Below are 8,910 nucleotides of genomic sequence, written 5' to 3'. Positions count from 1 at the left end.
CAGTAAAGGGAAGGCTACCCATGGATATCAACAAAACATGGCGTGTCAAGTTGCAGTAAGCCTAAGCACCTCCCCTTGAATTAAGTAAACTGGGCAAGGCAACCCCCTATGAGGAACAGGATCTCAAAAGAGTCAGAGACAGCTCCTGTTCCCACTGTTAGTCCCACAAGAAGACCAAGCCACATAACTGTCACACATATGCAGAAGGCCTAGGTCAGTCCTGTGCAGGCTCCCTGGTTGTTGGTTCAGTCTCTGTGAGCCCCTATGAGCCCAGGTTAGTTGATGCTCTGGGTATTCTTGTGATCTCCTTGACCCCTCTGGCTCCTATAATCCTTTCTCCTTCTCTTCAGCAGGATTCGTCCAAGCTTGGTCTAATGTTTGGCTGTGGGTCTCTGCATCTGGTAAAAACATTCTTTATGTCATATGCTGCATTGACTTTTTCTTCAAGTCAAAGACTTCAAAACAATTCAATTTTCCCTTCGTTATTTAATTTCCAACATCAGTTTCTCCCACGCTATTTTAGGGCCCCAGATCTTGTGGGATTGGATTCATATTTCTGCTCTCGTCTTTGGGATTTTATTAACCTATTAACCTAGGTTGATAAAGTTATTATAATGTTGGTCATAGAGGGTAAATTCTTCTCCTATGTATTGTAGGTGCCAAATGGCCAGAAAATAAACCATATAGTTATAAAGTATTGGGGAGTAGGTCCCAAACTTATGGAATACTACATTAGAGGGTGTAAAACTGTTGGTTGGGGAGTTGTAAATAACACAAATTTAAACAGCAGAAAATTTGTGGAGTGGCACTTGTTAATAGGTCTTGTCTCAATAACAAAAGCCAGCTAAGATTTGTGTCCATTTATCCAAACTCTTATCCTCATGGTCCAATGTGTGTGGCACTAGAAGGGAAATAAGCTGAGACGCCACCGTGAACTCGGGAGGGGACTGAAGTTTCAATGTAGCTCCTGTGCGTGTTCTTCGGGTCAGCTTTCTGTTCCACTGCCCGGCCCATGTATACAGAGGCCCTGCCCACTGATAAGGGGTTTATTTGTATTCCCACAGCCAGATTCTCCCACTGTAATCTAGATGGCATCTTATGTACGCACATGACTCACAGGCATCAGTCCCTTTCCTGAAACTAAGGGAGAGGGCCAGCTCTCGGGTGTCTGTGACGTGACCGTCAGAGACAAGCAGAAGGGAAATCCAATGGCTTTCCTCCCAATTGCAATCAATACGTTTTATCTCTGATGTTTATTTGAGACAGGATTTCTCTGTGTAGTCCGGGTTGTCCTGGAACTTGCTCTGTAGACCAGGCTGGCCTCGAACTCACAGTTATCCGCCTGCCTCTGTTTCCCGAGTGCTGGAATCAAAGGTGTGCACCACCACACCCTGCTTCTGATGTCAACTTTTCTTGACTATCAATTTTAATGAGCACAGAAAAGCCAGAGAAAAGCAGAGGTCCTGGTTCATGTCGATACTGGATAACCCACAATGGAATTCTCAGAGTCATTTATTGTTCTCTAGGGTTCTGGATAAGGAATGTGTGTGTGTGTGTGTGTGTGTGTGTGTGTGTGTGTGTGTGTGTGTGTATCAGTATCCATTACCATGTCCCCTAATCTAATGCAATCTGGCCTCTACCTTCCTCATCAACCAGAAATATTCTCCCAGTCCTATCCTTATTACAACTTAAGGTGCAATTAATGCCCCAACTCATTTATCAGGTTGTAGTCTTACTCTATTTGGTATGTTTTCCACAATGCAAATAGACTAGACTTTTTGAAATATAAATTATATTACTACTCTATCCATAACCCTTTGATGACTTCAAACTGCATTTTTAATAAAAGACAAAGTGTGTTTTGAGGCTTGTATTCCCTAAATTTTCTTCTTGACTGGGCCTTTGGTTCTTTTGTGCTAATGTTTCTAGAGCATTCTCTGGCCTACAAGTGATCTCATTATTTCGATAAGAGCAGTAGGAACTCTTGGCTCTTTAACTTGGTTTGGCCACATCTATCTCTTCTCTTGTGTCTGCTCATATGTTCATCTCCATTAGAGATGCTTCTCTGACCAACTGTCCCTAGTCACAACAAGCATACCAAGTGTCACTACCTTATCATCACTATCCAGGAAAACCTGGGTAAGTTATACTCCGTTTCCACTTCCTCATTTGAAAATAAATATACCTTATGGAAATAACCACCTTATAAGATGGTTCAAAGGATTTAACATTATATTTTAAAAGCTTGGTAGTGACTAGTAAGTTTTTCCTGCTTTTTTTTGTTATGAGTATTTATTTTCTCTGTTCTCTCCCTAGAATATAAATTCTAAGTTTATCTGTTATTGCTTATCCTTAAGATGTGGTATATACTATATTTGTCCTTCTGAATCTAGGTTACCTCACTCAGGATGATATTTTCTAGAGATCCATGACCAGGCGCCAGGCTGAACTCTGGGAATTCAATTGATGAGAAAGAGGAGGGATTCTGAAAGCGGTGGACGTTGAGATCATGATGGGAAGACGTGCATGATGGGATGACCAGCCACACTGGTGGAAGCCCATGAACTGTAGACTAGTGGCTGTGGAGCCCCCATGGGACTGGACTAGGCCCTCTAGATAGGAAGACGGTTGTTTGGCTCGAACTGTCTGGGGGGCACCCAGGCAGGGAGGTCAGGACCCGCCCCTGGTGCATGGGCAGGCTTTGGGAATCCAGTGCCTGTGGTGTGACACCTTTCAGTATTAATTGTGATATTTCTACTTGGCCTTGCTCAGCCTTGGTGCAGTGGGGGAGGGGGTTGGATCTGCCTAGGCTCAGTGTGCTGGTTTCTGCTGACTCCCAATGGGAGACCTTGATTTGGGGGATGTGGGAATTTGGGGTGTCTTAGGAGGAAGGGCTGGGGGGTGGGAGGAGGGAGGAGATGGGATCTGTGGGTGGTATGTAGAGTGAGTAGAAAATTTCTTAATAAAGGAGAATGAAAAAAAAGGATGTGGTATATATAAGATGCATAAAAATAGTATTTGAATGCTTGGATGAAGTGATGAATATTTGTTTCTTTCAACTTCAAAGGCTCCTTTTCTATTTTTCATTTTCTTTCTTTTTTTTCATTTTTTGAAACAGGGTTTCTCTGTGTAGCCTTGGCTGTCCTGGAACTAGCTCTGTAGACCAGGCTAGCCTGGAACTCACTGCCTGTCTCTGCCTCTGCCTCCAGAGTGCTGGAATTAAAGGCATGCACCACCAATAAAGGGCTCCTTTCTCTTATCAACTTCTTAAGGACTTCTCTTTCGACTCCAATGATTATTTGCTTATTTTGTTTTGTGCTCTTCTTCATACCCTGGAAGTGTTTCTCTGGCTTCAACAGTAGCCACTGTGGTGGGGTTCCCACCATGTAGCTTTACTCCACACTATAGCCCTGTGGTGGAGTAAAACGTAAACTCTTCTTTGCGAGGAGGTCTCAGGATCACTGGGACATTGGATGAGTTCATGACTTTGCAAATCACAACCTTCTGAAAGACTTTGTCCCCCCTTTTCTGTTTTGTTTTGTTCTTGTGCTGGGCATTGAACCCAATATTGAGTGAGTGCTACCACCCTGGCCCAGTTCTCTTGCAGGTAGTAATTTCTTACCTCTGTCTGTCATCTCAATGTGTGTATGTAAAGAAAGAGTTAGTACAAGTAAAAGTGGATTGCAAATCATAAAACAGTATATAATTTTCAGGTACTGTCAAATACAGCAAGTATGCTATTTTCACCTATGTGTCTTTCCTTCTCTTACTTTAGATTCAATACATTAAAATTAAATTATTAATTTCCTTCTTTTCTGAGCTGAATTTTCCCCAACTTGGTCTTTTCTTATTTTTATATCAAACCACTCTAAACTCTTGATTTTCCTTCTGTGCTGTCTATAAAAATCCCCTCTATTCTTTGTTCCCTCAGACAGTCCCTGTCTAAGATTTGCAACTGCCTCTACTGCATTCCACCTTATTTTTGAGCAGGATCTCACAATGCACCTGGAGACTACCAATCATCAAGACAAGCTGGGCAGAGAGCTTGAGGGATCCCATTATATCTACCTCCCCAGGGCCTCAAGATCCCACTATCTCTACCTCCCCAGCACCGGGATTGTGGGATGGTGCTGGGGGTCTGAACACAAGGTCCTCAAGTCTGCTTGGGAAGCACTTTACTAATAGCACATTCTCCCCAGCCCCCTAATCCAGAATTCTGCAAACCTTATGCACATATGTAAATGTGTACTAGATGTTTATCATTTACTTTCTTAGTATTTATCCATTCTTTTCTAGAAATAGCACTGTACTTTTCCTTTGTTTTGTAGTAGATAAAAAGTTGTTCTTTTCTCAAGTAAAATGCCCTTCCTTGGCAAAAGGATGAAACTATATTCCAAGTGGGTGATGATGTTCTGTCTTCCCAGACCCCTAGTACTGAAAGCATAAAATGGTTGGAGTTTATACTCTACTTTATGTCATGATAACTGGCCTTTTCTTTGGCTATTTCTTCAAGTCTATTGAATTTCCTGCAGATTCTATCTATTCACAATAGACGCCTTCCTACAGACACCTTCTTGGTTAAGTCAGGCTGCTTCATAAAAGTCATCTTACAAATTGAGATGCTGAAGCTGCCAGAGCTTTGCACTGACTTTAGTATCCCTGTAACTCTGAATCCCTTTTCCAAGTGTATTTTACATGTTTGTAATTACTTCCAAGTCTATTAAAATTAATAGATATAAGAGGTTTGCAATTAGTATCGGTTGACTGATTCACATAACATTTGATTTCAATGCTTTTTGTTTGTTCTTCAAGTCTTTAATCCATGTGTATAAAATGTTTTGATCATGTCTGCCCCATCGTTTCCACCTCCCACTCCTCACAGACCTTCCTCAATACATCCCTCTATCTTCATTACCTCTTCTGTTTATTTTTTAAAAATATTGGATTTTATCATATTTTAAAAATGAATGGCTCCTGCTAGCAATGTTAGAATTATGACCTTTATTTCTTTGGTTTCAATCCTGCCATCCCTAGAAAAAGAGACCAAACTTCTAAAATAAAGGATTATTGAAAATTATGGCTTCTTGCTGAGACTGATTAAATTTCATGTGCATTTTCCTCGTCCTCCATGGGCACAGCCAAGGGCTTATCTGAAGTTCTGTACTGTCAGTATCACGACCTTCATCTTAGATCCATTCATAGACCTCATGCAATTAAACTGTACTGGCCTCATTTTCTTAGTAGGTGTATTTCACTGCAGGCTCATATGAAGTCCCCAAAACTCAAATAGAATGAATGGAGTACTGGAGCCTCTGCATTTGACCTCGTATGATGGATAATAAACACAAGCTGGTGATCAGGTAGAGACGGATGCTTTGTACTTCTAAATGAACTCATGTTGCCCCTCAATAAATGAGATTTATGTTTTATAATGATTTGTGAGCACTGGAGAGAAGTACATTGAACTTTTGAATTCAGATTTTGAACTTTTATGAATTCAGGGCATATATCATTATCTTTTGAAAATTGTGATATTTTAACTGTTTTAAAATTTTCCCCTCTGCATAATCTCTTCAACATGACTATTTCTGTCATAACTGTAAAGAGCCATTCAGTACTTTCTATGGACAATGGTAAGTTTCTAGCCTGTCATACAAGAAGGCCGGAGCTGGATTTTACTGAGGTATAAACTTTATAGAAAGAATATTTTTGTTACATTTTGTGTGTGTGTGTGCATGTGTGAATGTGTGTGCATGTGTAGGGATGTGTGTATACATGTGAGTGTGCAGGTATGTGTGTATAGGTATGTGCAGGAATGTGTACAGGTGTGTGTGTAGGAGTATTGCAGGGGTGTGTGTGTGTAGAGGTGAGTGTGTGTAGGTGTTGGGGTGTGTGTGTAGCTATAGGTGTGTGTGTGTGTAGGGATGTGTATATATATATATATATATATATATATATATATATATATATATCCCACAGCATGCATGTGAAGGTCAGAAGATAACTTCCAGAATGGTATTGAACTCAAGTCCTTAGGTTTGCTGGCAAGAACTTTTACTCACTGTGTCATTATGCTAGCTCCCATAAAAGGAACATCTTTTTATCCAAAGCTAGCCCAAGGTACACAGAAAGCTCCTGTCTCAAAGTTGAGGAGACAACAAAGATTTATTTTTATTTATTCTTCTGGGAAATGTCAGTTATTAAACACATTCCTATTACCTGCCTTAAGACAGTGGAAGGTGAAATATGGGTAGATAGTAGAATATAGTCAACTGGAACTTAGTAGAGGTACCTAGGCTGAAAAAGTCACTTCATTAAAAAAGACACAGGACCACAGGGAGTGAAGTATAAGGTGGTTATATACAGAGAAATTTCCCAAGACCTGGGGCCCCTCAGGTGCCTTCATGTCCACTGTGAAGGATGAGGAGATACTGAACACCACACAGCTAGAGACAAAGTGAAGGTAATGTCCTGGGAGCCAAGAGATAAGTGTCTCTAGTTTTTCCTTTTGCCCCGTAGAGTCTCGGACTTTGAGTCAGTCTGCTGGTTCTGTGGGATCCCAAGAACTCTATAAGAATTTTTATTTCTTCCAAGAAAACTCTGAACTAGAATGAGATGAACTCCCTTTAGAGTCCTGTTGCCTCTGACATGGTCAGAACTGCAGTAGCTTCAAGGTTATACATGAGACCTCATTTCTTAGGGCAACTCCACTTGGTGCCTCCAGTTACTATGCAGGTGTAACAGGCCATGGCCTCACTGTCCCCTGGCTAGCAAAGGCTCAGGGAGGTCAGAAATCAACAAAGACCGCTATAGGGTGATCTGGCTTAGTGGTAAAGTATACATTTAGTACACACAAGGTTTGACTCCTAGCACTACAAAAACACAAACAAAAAGTGTCCTGCAGGTTATTGGATGAACATACAAGGAAGGTGATTTGGTCTAGCTACTGTTTTCTCCTCTGAAAAACCAACAAAGCCTTGGGGCACATGCCAAGAAACAGGGAGACACAATTCTGGCTGATAAAACTCTTTCAAAGCCATTTCTCACAGTACATATTAAAATACCCCATAGCATAGTCTTTGAAAATACGGCAACACCTAGAATTTCATAATTATTATGACTCCTTTTATTTCAAAACCTCAATATATGAGCCCCTAAAGTGAGGTACATATATGGGATGTTTCCCACATTAAGAGTATTGTGTCTTTCTATTGCCACACATTATAACTGTCACACTGCTTTCAAGCCCCCTAATATACAAGGACACAAACAGGGAAGGGAAGAAGGAAGAGAGACTTCAGGTTGTTTATTCATTTGTACTTTTATTTTTTTATAGTGATCTTTACCAATTCCTAACAAAAATAAATAAAAACTGACAATAACTTGTAAATTGCAGTCTCCTTCGCTATCTTAAGGTACACAACTATCAAAGCTGATATTACCTGCAAACAAATTGATACAATTCAGTACTCTGATAACATTCATAGTCAAACAGGTTTTAAGGTGAGCACAATGCAACTTTATGTTCCATTAGAATCTTTTATAGAAAATTTATACCAGAGTGGCTCTTTAAACTTACAAAGTGCAATTATAGAGTGCAAAAAAGAAAAAAGAAAAACACACCATACTACATTCAACAATATCAGGTTGGAATAGCAGAGACCTCTTAGATTTACATATTTTTCAGTTAAAGCATTAAAATTTACCCCAGAAATGCTCCCCTTCCCCCCATAACATTAGGAAAATTAGAAAATATTGGGCAGCAAATAAACCTTTTTTTAAAATTTCACAAAATGGAATTTGAAGCAGAAATGACAAATTTCGTGGGATAAAAAGATTTAAAGGCAACTTTACTGTTTACTGACTAAATGAAACAAAAATTAGATACTCGGTCTTGTCATATATTTGCTGGGTAAATGCTTGATATATTTCAGCAGTTAAATTTATGTAGCTATCTTCTCAAGGACTCAAAACTAAAATATTTGGCTTTTTCCCATAGTTTGACTCTTGACAGAGAGGGGAGAGTTGAAAATATATAAGAAAGCAATAGAGTTGCAGTGTGAAGGCTTTATGTAGCAGAAGTCTCAATTTCAAGGCTAAACTTCAGTGTTGAGTACAGAGCATAATGTCTTTGCTTACAGAGTGCATCTCCTGGGTTATTAGGTAGTCTTGTGGGAGACTGTAAGTTATTCAATTTTGTGTCTGGAATTGCTTTGGTTCTCAATACAGGATATATATAGCCTTGTTGATGTCCCTGTGTGAATGTGTGTGTGTGTGTGTGTGTGTGTGTGTGTGTGTGTGTGTGTGTGTGTACAAGGAGAAATATGTATGACACATGAATTGATTGTAATCCTTTCATGCCTTCTTAGCATAATCTTCACTAAAACAATGAGTTTTTAAAACTTATGTTCATCCACAACCTGTAATCTCCAATCATACTTTTTCATTATTAATATGTTTTTTTGGGACTACAGGTGTAGCCCAATGGTAGTGTTTTCCCAACATGTGTAAGACTCTGAGCTTTATTCCCAGCTTTGAGATCAAAACAAAACAATATATATATATATATATATATATATATATATATATATATATATATATATATATATATAACTCTTTCCTGAGATCCTTTCAAAAGCATTTAAAAATATGTAAAGCTACCCCAAACTTCTTGCATCAAGTTATGTGGTATGACTGGAAATGCTCAAAGTGGAACAATATACACATATCTAAAAGACTCATTTGGCTCCTGTAAATTAACTGGCCGTATTGTAGCTCAGTTCTTGATAAGCTTAAAACTGTTATCTGGAGAAGCCATGGTCACTTAATATAGGCCAGCGTTCTCTACATCCAGTTGGTATCAATGAGATTTAAAATGTGTTCTTAACACAGAACACTAGACTTTAGCTA

The sequence above is a fragment of the Peromyscus californicus genome, unplaced genomic scaffold, assembly GCF_007827085.1.
Source record: "Peromyscus californicus insignis strain IS unplaced genomic scaffold, ASM782708v3 Scaffold_13__1_contigs__length_99412109, whole genome shotgun sequence".
In the NCBI taxonomy this organism is placed as follows: domain Eukaryota; kingdom Metazoa; phylum Chordata; class Mammalia; order Rodentia; family Cricetidae; genus Peromyscus; species Peromyscus californicus.
This window is presented reverse-complemented; position numbering follows the sequence as displayed.